This window comes from Dasypus novemcinctus, chromosome 8, assembly GCF_030445035.2.
Source record: "Dasypus novemcinctus isolate mDasNov1 chromosome 8, mDasNov1.1.hap2, whole genome shotgun sequence".
NCBI lineage: Eukaryota > Metazoa > Chordata > Mammalia > Cingulata > Dasypodidae > Dasypus > Dasypus novemcinctus.
The window spans coordinates 120,396,154-120,409,912 of NC_080680.1; the positions used below are offsets into that span (position 1 = coordinate 120,396,154).

Genomic DNA, 13,759 nt, shown 5'->3' on the forward strand with positions numbered 1-13,759 from the left:
CTCTGAGTCTATGTGCTGTGTCGTCTTCTTTGTGCGCTTCTGTTGTTGTCAGTGGCACGGGAATCTGTGTTTCTTTTTGTTTCATCATCTTGCTGTGTCAGCTCTCCGTGTGTGCGGCACCATGCCTGGGCAGGCTGCACTTTCTTTTGTGCTGGGCGGCTCTCCTTATGGGGTGCACTCCTTGCGTGTGGGGCTCCCCTACGCGGGGGACATCCCTACGTGGCAGGGCACTCCTTGTGCGCATCAGCGCTGCGCATGGGCCAGCTCCACACGGGTCAAGGAGGCCTGGGGTTTGAACCGTGGACCTCCCATATGGTAGACGGACGCCCTAACCACTGGGCCAAGTCCACCGCCTGAATTTAAACTTAATCCATTGTTGTGAGGATTCATTTTCTAGTCAGAAAATAGTAGCTGTCTTGTTATAAGAGTCCTGATGCAGTGTCCGCAGCAATGGAAGCATACCTCATCCCTCCCAAGAGCAGTAGGGGTCCAATGACACAGTCATTGGAGTGAACATGATGGACACTCATGGGTGAAGTCCATGACCTGTTGGCAAGTAACAGGCAGCTGGAACTGCTGGGCTAGGCACCACAAGGCCTGGTACTCAAGATGTTTGCCTTTCTAGTGGAGCCATTCTGCTCCTTCTCAGGTCTCAATTGTATGGCTCTGGATCTTTATGAAGGCATCTTCCTCAAGAGTCATGACAAGGATATTAGAAGAGTGGGCAGGGACATAGCAATGACAGTTTCCTGTCATTGCTGGCAGGTGTCCCAGATGCTCTTCCACAGATCTCTCCCCCATAGAGGGTGATTCACAACAGTCCATCATTTGTCAATGTACCCCTAGATAGGGGTGGCAGTCTTCAGAGTGACCAGACACTATTGGGTTAAATCTTTCACTTTCATTAGGGCTTCTTATGCTGCACAAAATTGCTTTTTATATTGTACTTTTGGCACCTTTTCAGAATTGTGACTAAAACCCAAGGGGTATTTGCTTAGAATGCTTCCTTTGCCACAAATCCCACCCAAAGCCAATATTGGGGCTGACATACAAGTCACAAGTTAAGTCACTGTTCACCTTCTCTTCCTTTTTTTATTTTTTAAAGCAGCCTGCTAGAGGTCCTCCTACTCCCACGAAGGACCTTTCCCAATTAACACATACAATGGTTTTAATATTTGAGCTAAGTGAGGGATGAAAGATTTTTAGTATTCCAATAATATTACAAACTACATTAACATGAGAAAACATTGTACTTTATCGATTACAGCAGAGGGTATAGTTTTGTTTTACCCAATCAAATAATATTTAAGAATTTGATAGAGTAGCAGGGACCTTGCAGCCTGTCCCAATTGTTTGCCTATTTTAGGCTCTTAAAATAATATACTATTGTCTCTGATGTTTCTTTTAATTCTGTAAAGAGGAATACTGGTTAACATAACGTCATCAGTAGGGTTGCAGCCACAGATGTCTTCTATGCAGTCAGACTCTTCGCCACCCGGCCAGGGCAGATGGTTGGGCTATGCACACAGCCTTGGGGAAGCACTGCAAAAGTCCATTGTTGACTTTTCTACAGGTAGGAGAATTCAGGGTGGCTAAACTTTTACTAAAACAGACTAATGATTTTAGAAAATTTGAGAAAGAACAAAATTTTAACTTTCAATATATTATTTGATACTAAAGCTTTTAAAACTTCGTAGATAGACCCATCAAATCTTACTCAACTTTAACCATAAAAATTCCTTTTCCATGAACCTTCTGCACTTTCAGTATTCATTCAGGTTTTGTCCCACATTTTACTCTTTCTTAATAACCAATCATTTTATCTTAGGACAAAATTATTTTCTGTTTCTTTAACGATAAAAACACATTCTATATACCCTACATACATAAGTTACCAAAATGATTTTGGAAACTGTCTCCAAGCAAACTTCTTACAACTTACAATTACCATCAACACTAAACAAACTTGTTAAAATAATAATTCAGTTTGGTTATATGCAAATACAACTATATTTTAAATATCTAGTAGAATGCAATAACAGAAACAGTCTTTAGAAACAAACTGGCAGGGGAGGCTGGCCACCAACAACTTTTCCTGTTATAAAATTACTTTTTGTTATTATCAATTCAGTTTCTGTTTAATAATGACTTCTTGGAATTAGCCATGTAAACACTTTAATTCAAACAATGCTTCCATAAACTTCTTATAATTATTTATAACCATATAGACTATAATTATATTATTTTAAGACAAATTTCACCTTCACAGAATACATTCTCTTACTAAATGTTACTATAATACCTTCTACAACTTGCCATATGCATTCAAGTCCTGTCCTGCATATGTTCATTCTGATTTTATGAACACCAGCCATCTTATTTTAGGACAAAACACACTTTTTGAACAACTTATTAAATTTCAGTTAGCAGTCCTACAAACTTTTTACCTTTTTAAATATTCAGTTAAGTTTTACATACTTCATTTTATCCTCTGAAGAAAAATAAACTATTATTTTAATTTAGGCAAGAACTATTTTTTATGAAGACTTAATAGTAATTTTGTTAATCAAGACCTACAATTTTTATCATTGTAGAGATCTTATTAACAGTTAAAATTATTTATTAATATAAGCACTTATTTAATTTTTGGCTATTTGAATAGAGGTCTTTTAGAACTTTTTATTTATTAATTTATATTACTATCCGGAGGTATCAAAATATACACTAACATTGAACAAACAAACACAAAACAATTACAACACACCAACAGAAACATAAAGCTTACAATTTGACTCATAATTCTTACTTTTCTGGTATAGCTGTTTTTAAGTTCTCCATCATTCCACCTCTTAGATTTTACTGCTTTTAAGATTTCTTCTGGAATCATATTGCCTGTAGCATGCAAGCTTGTTCTTGGAAACACTTTTATTAGTAATCAGTAACCAGTTAGGATAACTTTAGCAGCATAAATGCAGTTAAGCTCTTATTTAGCAGTTTAGACAGACAATTAACACACATTTTTTGAATTACTACTCTTTAAGACTACACTAAGATTTGAAGTTCAGGAGTATGCAATTGATTAAAAACCGAAAACTCCTTTTAACACCTTGATAAAAAATTTGTACTAATTTTATTAATTTGGCTAAATAGGCCCAATCAGAATCAGCATGGAACAAAACAGAACACCAACGTTGCCATGTTTTCCTCCTCTTCCAGCGGCTTAATTCTATTAGCTCCCACTGGCCCACAGCCACATTATTATGTAGGCAGCAGGGAGTTTGCACAGTTGCTGCCAGAATATTTTCCTTATCTTAGTCAACACTTTAACAGAGAATTTTCTTACATGCATGATGTTACTAACAAGGGCCTTATTTAGCACTTTTGCCTGTACGGGACATTGTATTTATAACTTAACCTCTCCTTGCACAAACAGTTCAACATGATTCCCCTCCAGTCTGGCCTTCAAAATGCCCTGTTGTAAAGTTGACAACTTTGGCTGAGCTTCTCTGGATATAGGAGGGGGAGGAGGTGTCGGCGGAGGGGAAAATGACTTTCTAAAGTCAATTAATGAAGGAGCTGAAGGTAAAACAACTTTAGATTTAGTATCAAAACAGATTTAATAATAGTCCAGGTGAGCCAAATAGTAAGAGGGAGCAAAACACCTTGTACATGTAATTTTTAAACTCTTTTTTCTACTCTTTCCTAATCTCCTATTTCTAAACTTCCTATTGCTGGGAATTATGAGTGGTAATTTTCTATAATCTGTAAGAGTCCTAAAATATGAGACTCACTGGCCTTGGCTCCTCTTGCCTTGAGGAGTTGTTTTAGGAGACAGACAGACGGGTGAACTGTTTCCATTTCCCGTCGTAACCCTGCTAGAATACCCGAGAGTGTCCTTACTCACCGAGGACTCGGAAGGCCTGCTAAACCACTTGGGGCTCTGCGCCATGACAACGCCTTTAGTTTCACTTGAAGCTATTCTTCTTGCCCTCGAGTCCCTAGTCGGGTGCCAGTTGCTGAGACCAGCTCAGCAATAGGTTTGCACGAAGGGAAGGTGATGCAGAAATAAAAAGACAGAAAGAAAAAGACACAAGAGAGAAATTAAAGATGTGACCAGGGGACTCAACAGCTTCTGGAACTGAGAGCCTCAGCCCTAGGTTCCACATTGTATTTGTTAGAAATTACAAAGCAGTAGTTATCTATGTTTACTTTCAAGGCTGCTTGTTATTCAAGCTGTAGGATCGGCAATGCAAGGGAGCAGGCCGTACAAAGTTCAAATGTCTCCACATGCAAATAATTTTCATACTGACCAGACAGCGTTCCATCTAGTCAAGGCTGGTGTTCCTAAGCCCATGCTTCTTATCTGCATTATGGAAATGTTTCAACTTCAAGCCAGGTTCCCACATTCAAATTCAAGCTCTTTTCCCACAGACAATTATGAATAATATTGCTTGTGAACACAGGTGTACAAATATCTGCACAAGTCCCTGCATTCAGTACTATGGGGGTATATACCTAGAAGTGGGATTGCCAGGTCATTTGACAATTCTATACTTAAAATTTTGAGGAATTGTCAAAACTGTTTTCCACAGTGTTTGCATCATTTCACTTTCCTTCCAACAATGAATGAACGTTCCTATGTCTCCACATCCTCTCCAATATTTGTTGTTTTCCATTTTTAAAAAGTAGTGGCCATTCTAATGGGTGTGAAATGTTATTTCATTTTGGTTTTGGTTTGCATTTCTCTAATGACTAATTATGTTGAGCGTCTTTAATAAGCTTGTTGACCATGTGTATATATGTCTTGGAGAAATGGCTATGCAATTCTTTTGCCCATTTTTAAAGTGGGTGGTTTGTATTTTTATTATTGAGTTGTAGGATTTCTTCATAATTTCTGGATATTTACTGGATATGTGGTTTCCAAATATTTTCTCCCATTCTTTGGTTATCTTTTTACTTTCATGATAAAGTCCTTTGATGCAAAAAAGTTATTAGTTTTGGTGAAGTCCCATTTATGTATTTTTTCTTTTGTTGTTCATGCTTTTGGTGTAAAGTCTTTGAAACCATTGCCTAAACATAAGGACCTGAATATGTTTCCTTATGTATTCTTATACGAGTTTTATAGTTTTATTCTTATATTTAGGTCTTAGATCCATTATGAGTTAATTTTTGTATAGTATATTGGGGTTCCCCTACATTCCTTTGCAAGTGGATATCCAGTTTTTGCAGCACCATTTGTTGAAGAGATTATTCTTTGCCTATTGAATGGACTGGGTGGCCTTGTCAAAAATCAATTGTCCATAGGTGTGAGGGTTTATTTCTGTAATTGAACTACATGTCTGTCCTTGTGGTGGTACCAAACTGTTTTCATTACTGTGGTGATTTTAAATTATTTATGAATTCCAAAAAGAGATCTTGATTATGTTTGTAAACTGGTCTGTTTCTGTGGGCATGATACCCCTTTGATTGTACTAAATCCAGAGGTTTTACTTTTACTTTATTAAATCACACTTAGGACATTGGTGTGACCACATCATTAGGGCATGCAGGGTTGAGTCCCCACCTCCTTGGTGGGCTATATAAATGGATGCTCAGTCAAGAACACAGAAATATATACACAGAGAAGTTACCAGAGGATCCTGCAGCCCCAGGAAGAGAGAGGAGCCTGATAGTTTATAGCTAACCTTGTGAAGAGAACAGAGAAGTTGAGCCTGGAAGGAAATGAGCCCTAGAGGAAGAGAGATGAACCTTATTCCAGCCTACAGCTGAGCTTGGAAAAAGCTGGGACCACAGAGCCTTAAGAGGGAAGAGTAAGGCTGAACCCTCAAGGACATTGCCTGCCATCTTGCTTTAACATGTGGCAATAGACTTTGGGTGAGAAAGTACCTCTTATGGTACCTTGAGTTGGACTCTTTAGGGCCTTGTAACTGTAAGCTTTTACCCTAAATAAATATCCTTTATAAAAGCTAACAGATTTCTGGTACTTTGCATCAGCACCCCTTTGGCTGACTAATACAATTACTTTAGCTTTGTAGTAAGTTTCAAAATCTGGCAGCGAGGGTCCTCCAACTTTGTTCTTCTTTTTCAAGATGTTTTTGGCTATTTGAGTCCCCTTATCCTTCCATACAAATTTGATCTTTACTGTTTTTCCATTTCTGTGTAGAAGGATTGGATTTTGATTGGGATTGATTTGAATCTGTAAACCACTTTAGGTAGAATTGATCTTAACAATATTTAGTCTTCCAACCCATGAAAATGGAGTGTCCTTTCAGTTATTATATTTATGTCTTAATTTCCTTCAGTGATATTGTTTAGTTTCTGTGTACAAGTACTTTACATCCTTTGTTAAATTTATTCCAAATACTTGAGTCTTTTGGAGCTATTATAAATGGAATTTTTTTCTTGATTTCTTCTTCAGATTGTTAATTACCAGTGTATAGAAACATGACTGATATTTGCAGGTGATCTTGTATTCCATGATTTTACTAAATTAGTTTATTAGCCCTAGTAGGTTTTTGTGGATTTTTCAGGATTTTCTCCATATAGGATCATGCCATTTGCAAATAGGGAAAATTTTATATCTTTCTTTCCAATTTGGATGCCTTTTATTTCTTTTTCTTGTCTGATTGCTCTGGCAGATATTCAATATAATGTTGAATAATAATAGTGACAGTAGGCATCCTTGTCCTGATCCTGATCTTTGGGAGAAAATTTTTAGTCCTTTGTCATTTTGTATGATGTTAGCTGTGGTTTTTCATTTCATATATTTCCTTTCTCATATTGAGGCTGTTTCCTTCTACTCCACGTTTTCTACTTGTTTTATCAAAAAGATTGCTGGGGAGCAGTTGTATCTCAAGTGATTGAGCATCTCTTTCCCATTTACAAAGTCCTGGGTTCAATCCCTGGTACATCCTAAAAACAAACAAATGAAAAAAACAACTTTCATTGAGGAGCAAATGAAGATCAGTGGATGAGCATCTGCTTCCCATGTATGAGGTCCTGGGTTCAATCCCTGGTACCTACTAAAAAAAATGATTGCTGAATTTTGTTAAATATCTTTTTTTTCCCCCACACCAGTTGAAATGATCAGGTGTTTTTTTTTCCTTCATTCTTCGTTCTGTTAATGTGGTATATTACATTAATTGCTTTTCCTATGCTGAATCACCATAGCATTCCTGAGGTAAATCCCACTTAATGTGGCTGTTGGATTCAGTTTGCTAGTATTTTGTTGAGGATTTTTGCATCTATACTTATGAAGGATATTGCTCTGTAATTTACCTTGTTATTATATCTTTATTTGGCTTTAGTATTAGTGTGCTTCTCAGCTCACAAAATCAGTGAACTGGAAGATAAGATTTTTGAAATAGTTCAGATGAGAAGAAAGAAAAATGGAATGAGTAAAAGTGAACGGAGGCTAAGATACCTGTGGGACACAACTAAGTGTACCAAAATACACATTTTGGGAGTCCCAGAGGAGAAGAAAAGAACAGAAGGAATATTCAAGGAAATAATAGCAGAAAATTCTCTTTCCAAATTTAATGAAAGACATGAACATCTACATTGAAAATGCCCAATAAATATAAAAAAGTATAAACCCAAGGAAAACCACACTCAGACATAATACCATAAAACTGTCAAGTACCAAAGACAAAGAGAGAATTTTGAAATCTGCAAAAGAAAAGTCATGAGTCATGTACATGTCAGGCCCATAAGAGAACATATCGTCTATGGCCATATTACTGGGAATATGTGGGAAATTCCAGGATACTTTCTAAACACAGGAGAACAGAGAGAAACTTGTGTGCTCTGCCTTTGCATCTCACTCTGCCTAAATATATGTTCTTATTTTTACTCTGTTTTCTAGAATTCAAAACAGGAACCAAGCAAAAGCTTCCTCTGGGGCTTCTATATTTTCATATTCTACTCCCACACTTGGTCAAGGTCTAGGCCTTCTTTCCAGGCCTTCTTCCTCCCAAAGCTCCAGGGCCTACCCTTAATGTAATAAAGCTTCAGGGGAGGAATAAGTTACTAGTAAGAATGAAAATGTATTCAGCAATATCAATAAAAATTATTCTTGCCTCACAAATAGTAAGTCAGAGAGTACACAGAATATGGCAAAAATCATGAAGGTGTACATAATGACTAATTTTTTTTGGAAATCTTATCTACTCCATCCTCTCCTTTTGCAGATGAAGAGTAGAGGTTCAGAGAAACCTTTACAATGAATTAAAGGCAGGGCTGGGATCAGAACCCAGGAAAATAGTCCTAAATTCTTTCTTTTACATTTTCTTGAGTTTTCCCTTATTAGATAGAGCTATTCTCTGGCAAATGGAAATAAAATTTTCATCTTTGCACCAATGCTGCTTTTGTCTTGGGGAAACTGGAAACACTTCAATTTTATATTTACCCTTCCTATGAAGAATATTTTTTGGGTTCTAATGGTGATAGGAACATCATTAGATCTGCTCCTTAAATGAAGTCACACTTTCCCAATGATGATGTTGCAGCTGTGTGGAAGATTAATGCAATTCCTTAAGCACAACTGTGACTTTAACCCATTATAGGTCTTCATTGCATTATCATTTGTTTTTGCTATCTTTTCTCCCTTTTCTTTGTTGGTGACTTGTATAATTAGATGTTCTTGAATTTTAACCTTTTGGTCATTAATTCTATAATTTTTTAAAAAGTCTTCTTAATATTTATCAATTTTAAAAACTTCTCTCATCTGTCTGCTCACTATGTCTGCTCTTCTTCTCTGAAGGCGCTGGAAATTGAACCCAGGACCATCTCATGTGGGAGACAAATGCCCAACCACCCGAGCCACATCTTTTCCTAATGGTTCTATAATTTTAAAAGGTACTTTCAAAGATTGTAATGGGCAGATGCAAAACGGTGTACTTCCAAAATTCTAATCTATAAAATAAAATTTCAATGATAAAAGGTTTTATGAGTATATTAATATTTATTTTAAGAAAAATTGAACCTTGTTGCTAAGCATAGTCAGGCAGACAGGAGGAGGTTAACGTGGTGGATTATAACAAGAGCCCTGAAATAATTTTCTGGGATTCAAAATGAAAAAAATATATATTTTTGATAACTGGAAGATGAATTTCTATTAGTTTAATAAGTGCTAAATGCTATTAAAATACCAATCAACATCTGACCAAAAAGAAAGTAAAAGATAAAGCTTATTTATTCTTTTTTAATTAATTAATTAATTTTAAAATGTTACGTTTAAAAATATGAGATCCCCATATACCCCACCCCCCTCACCACACTCCTCCCACATCAACAACCTCTTTCATCATTGTGGGACATTCATTGCATTTGGTGAATACATTTTGGAGCACTGCTGCACCACATGGATAGTGGTTTACATTGTAGCTTACGCTCTCCTCCAGTCCACCTAGTGGGACATGGCAGGACATACATTGTCCAGCATCTGTCCCTGCAGTACCATCCAGGACAACTTCAAGTCCTGAAAATGCCCCACATCATATCTCTTCTTCCCTCTTCCTACCCTTAGCAGCTACCATGGCCACTTTCTCCACATCAATGCTACAATTTCTTCCATTACTAATCACAATAGTTCCATAGTAGAATATCAGTAAGTCCACTCTAGTCCATACTCTATTCCTCCATGTTGTGGACCCAAGGATGGTGATGTCCTCTCCACCTCTGAATCAAGAGGGGGCTTAGATTCCACATGGATGATGGATGCAGTTCTCCTACTTGGAGTTGTAGGCACTCTTGGCTCCCTGGTGTGGTGGGTGACTTTCTTCACCTCCCTGCTCGCTGGCCAGGGTAAGTTCAATAAACGAGAGGGTAGGAGTTGCAAGTCTGCTGAGGCTCAGGACCTGGCTGTCACAAGGACAGTCCAGAGATTCAGGTCTCCTGAGCTTATTTATTCTTTAACCAGAAATAATTTTTCTTTTGCTATACAATTGAAATTTCTCACTTAAAGTATTATTTTCAAACCAACACCTTTAAAACTAGACAGTTTTCTTTTTTCAGTGAGTGTGCTATTCACTATATCTTAGGTTTGTTAATCAGGGGCAAATGAGGTAAGATGTGGACAATATTTTGTTATTGATTCTAACTTAAATATTTTTTACTCTGAACTCTAGTTATGGCCACTGAACCTAAGTTAGTAAAAAAAAAAAAGATGTATTAGTGGATACAAGCTTGAGGTAAAAGCATCTTATTTAAAAAGTCTATCATTTTACAGAGTTGGGCACTAACCATGAAGCACTGTTCAAAAGAGGGAATTCATAAATTACTCACTCAGCATTTATCCCCTCTGAACTCTAACCTTTCAACCTAACCTAATCACTAAACCATCTTTGGGTTGTTTTTGGTGGCTAGAGTCCAGATGAGCAGATAATGATCTGTTTTCATAGTCATTAGACTAAACCCATCATTAATACAGTAAATTTTGGCCAGTGTTTGAAAAGTAGCACATGACTGCTGTGGTTCACCTTGGTATTTGCCTTGATTAAACAGCTTTTCAAGAGATTAATATCATGTTGATCACTTCCAAATTTACTTGTAATTGTGTTTTTTTTGGCTAGAGCAGGAAAGTGAGGGAATCCACTTGAGAGTCACAATGGAAATGGTTAGTGCTAATTGCATAAAATAGTATGCATGGAGTTATGCAGGTCTACCTATTGAAATAATCCAGCTCTGATTTCCTTCTCTTCTGGAAGGCTTGAAATCAGATGGTAAGTATAAAAAATAAGTGGTGATAGAGTGTGTTGATAAAGGGGAAGTATGGAAAAAGTGTGCCAAATGTATACTATGGATCTGGTAATAATCTGATATTATCTCATAATCTGTAACAAATGTTCCACCACGGCGTGGTGTGTTGATAGAGGGGTGTTGTTTGGGAATTTTGCACACGTGCATGATTGTTTTATAAGTTAATAACTCTGTCATAAAAATAAATTTAAAAAATAATAATAGGGTGGGTTGGGGGGAAATACACCAAATGTAAGATAAGGACTATAGTTAGTAGTAATATTTCGACCATATTCTTTCCTTTTTTTAAAGATTTATTTATTTATCTCCCTCACCCCCGCCCCCCTGGGTTGTCTGTTCTCTGTGTCTATTTGCTGCGTTTTGTTTCTTTGTTCACTTCTGTTGTTGTCAGCGGCACGGGAATCTGTGTCTCTTTTGTTGCATCATCTTGTTGTTGTTGTGTCAGCTCTCTGTGTCAGTGGCACCATTTTTAGACAGGCTGCAGTTTCTTTCCCGCTGGGTGGCTCTCCTTGCAGGGCGCACTCTTTGCGCTTGGGGCTCCTCTATGCAGGGTCACCCCTGTGTGGCGCGGCACACCTTGCGCGCATCAGCACTGCACATGGGCCAGCTGCACACGGGTCAAGGAGGCCCGGGGTTTGACCCACAGACCTCCCATGTGGTAGACGGACGCCCTAACTACGGGGCCAAGTCTGCCGCCGACAACATTCTTTCATAATTTGTAACAAATGTCTCACAATGCAAGGTGTTGGTGGTGGGTTGATGTATGGGACCCCTGAATTATATTATATATGTTCACTTTGTAAGTTCACTTTTACTATACACTTATTGTTTATGTATGTTCATGTATAAATGGTATAAAAATAATAATTATAATAACAGGGTGGGTTGGGGAAAATGCTTTGATTAATAGTAATATTTTGAGGATGTTCTTTAATCATTAGTCAAAAATGTGTCACAACAATGCAAGATATTGGTGGCCCTGTATGATGTTATGCATGTTTGTTTTGTAAGTTCACAACTATTACTATACACTTATTGTTCATGTATGTATATGCATGAGTGACATACTTCAATAAATTTTTTAAAAATGGGAAAAAAAATAAGCTGGCATCCACCAACAATATATAATACCATCTTTGTTTTCTGGTCTGATGGACATAAAATCCCCATCAACATACCCAGGCATGTTTCCTATTCTTCTTTCATATTTCTTATAATCTCTTGGCATTTACATTTGCTTAGACTTTTAGACGACTTTTGATCCATATGTGAAAAAGCTGTTTTTTGAAGATTGATTAAATTCCTGATGGGAGGCAGGGTCTCAGCATTATAAGGACGTGCCATACATCTGATTATTAGCCACAAGTGACAGCAAGCAAGGTGAAATGCCTGAAACTCATCTTTGAGGGCCCCAGCCTGTAGCAGTTTGATATTATTGATGAATTCCAAAAAGAAATATTGGATTATGTTTGTAAACTGGTCTTTTCCTCTGAGCATATGAGATTATTTTGGATATATATGGTGTATCAGTAGGGCATTGAGTACCTGCCCCATTTTGGTGGATGGGGACTCTCGCATAAAAGGCATGGCAAAGGACAGAGTCGAGGGTTTTTGATTTTGGAGTTTTGATGTTGGAGTTTAATGCTGAAGCCTTAAGCTGGAGCCCTAGGAAGTAGTAAGTACACAGAGGAAAGAGAAGCAAGCCCCAGGAAGAGAAGAACCCAGGAAGCCTGAACCCTTGCAGATGTCAGCAGCCATCTTGCTCCAACACGTGAAAATAGACTTGATGAGGGAAGTAACTTATCCTTTATGGTCTGATACCTGTAAGCTCCTACCCCAATAAATACCCTTTATAAAAACTAACCAGTTTCTGGTATTTTACATCAGCACCCCTTTGGCTGACTAATACACAGCCTTATCACTCATCAAATATATACCAAGTCTGAAATTTACCACTACTCAAATTATATCTCAAATTCACCTACTTCTCTTTCCTACCACCACTAATCAGACCACCATCATCTCGTTTAGATTCCTGCTACAAGCACCTAATTAATTCCTCTCTCTACTTTCAGTATTCCCCAACACAAACACACACCCCCCTCCAATTCATCCTATTGCACACAGCGGCCAGAGTCTCTCTCCAAAACCCTGAGCGACTATGTCATTCTTCTGTTGAAGGCCTACAGATGGTTTTTCAAAGCTTTAGGATGAAGTGCATACTTGTGGGCCCTAACAACATTCAATGCTCTTGAAGATCGAGGCTGCTGGCTGTTCCCAGTATCATCTCTAGATACCTTGCTCCTCCTAAGCTCATCTCCCCCAGATTTTAATTCATTTAATACATATTTACTGAGGCCTTTCAGTGAGCCAGGCACAGTTTGAGGCAACTGGATACTGACCCTGTAGAGCTCTGATTTCAGATAATCTACAGAGAACCACGGTGGAAGGAACTGTTTGTTTTGTAAGAAGCACAGGGCAGTGGACGGCGCGCCTGGAGAAGGTAGGGGTTGCGGATGTCGTGCCTTCGGTTCTTGGGTTGTCCAGGCCCCGACGTGGCCCTCAGTGTGCGCTGCTGTTGCCCTCGGGGCCTGTATGTGGTGGCGTGTTTCTGAGCCTGCGCATGAAATCCACACGGTAGATCCTGGAAGCTGACGTAGTATAGACCATGTGGAAAGCATTTTTGCCCGGAAAGGTGGGAAAGCCCCCAGGCCAGAGGGAGGCAGAGCAAGAGCCCTGGGTTTATAACCAGGGAGCCTGAGGCGCAGGTGACGCTCCAGCAGCTTAGCTCACCTCGGGCGCATCCCCTGGCCTCCCTGACTGTCAGCAAAGCACCACAAACTGGTGGGGGTGGGGGGTGGGATGGGAGGACCGGACGGGACAGGGAGGGGACTTAAAACTAGAGAAATGCATTGTCTCCCAGTTCTCTAGCCTAGGAATCTGAAATCGAGGGGTTGCCAGGGTCGTGCTCCCCCTGAACACTGCCGGGAAGCATCTGTTC

General features: G+C 38.6%; 1 protein-coding gene across 1 annotated transcript in view; it reads left to right on the forward strand.

The window, feature by feature from the left end:
- Positions 1 to 13,182: 13,182 nt before the first annotated feature.
- LOC101419268 (acyl-coenzyme A amino acid N-acyltransferase 2-like) overlaps positions 13,183 to 13,759 on the forward strand; it is a 36,489-nt gene continuing 35,912 nt past the window's right edge. The window contains exon 1 of the mRNA XM_004483321.3: positions 13,183 to 13,261. The gene's annotated coding sequence lies outside the window, so the exon portion shown is untranslated. The remainder of the gene's footprint in view (positions 13,262 to 13,759) is intronic.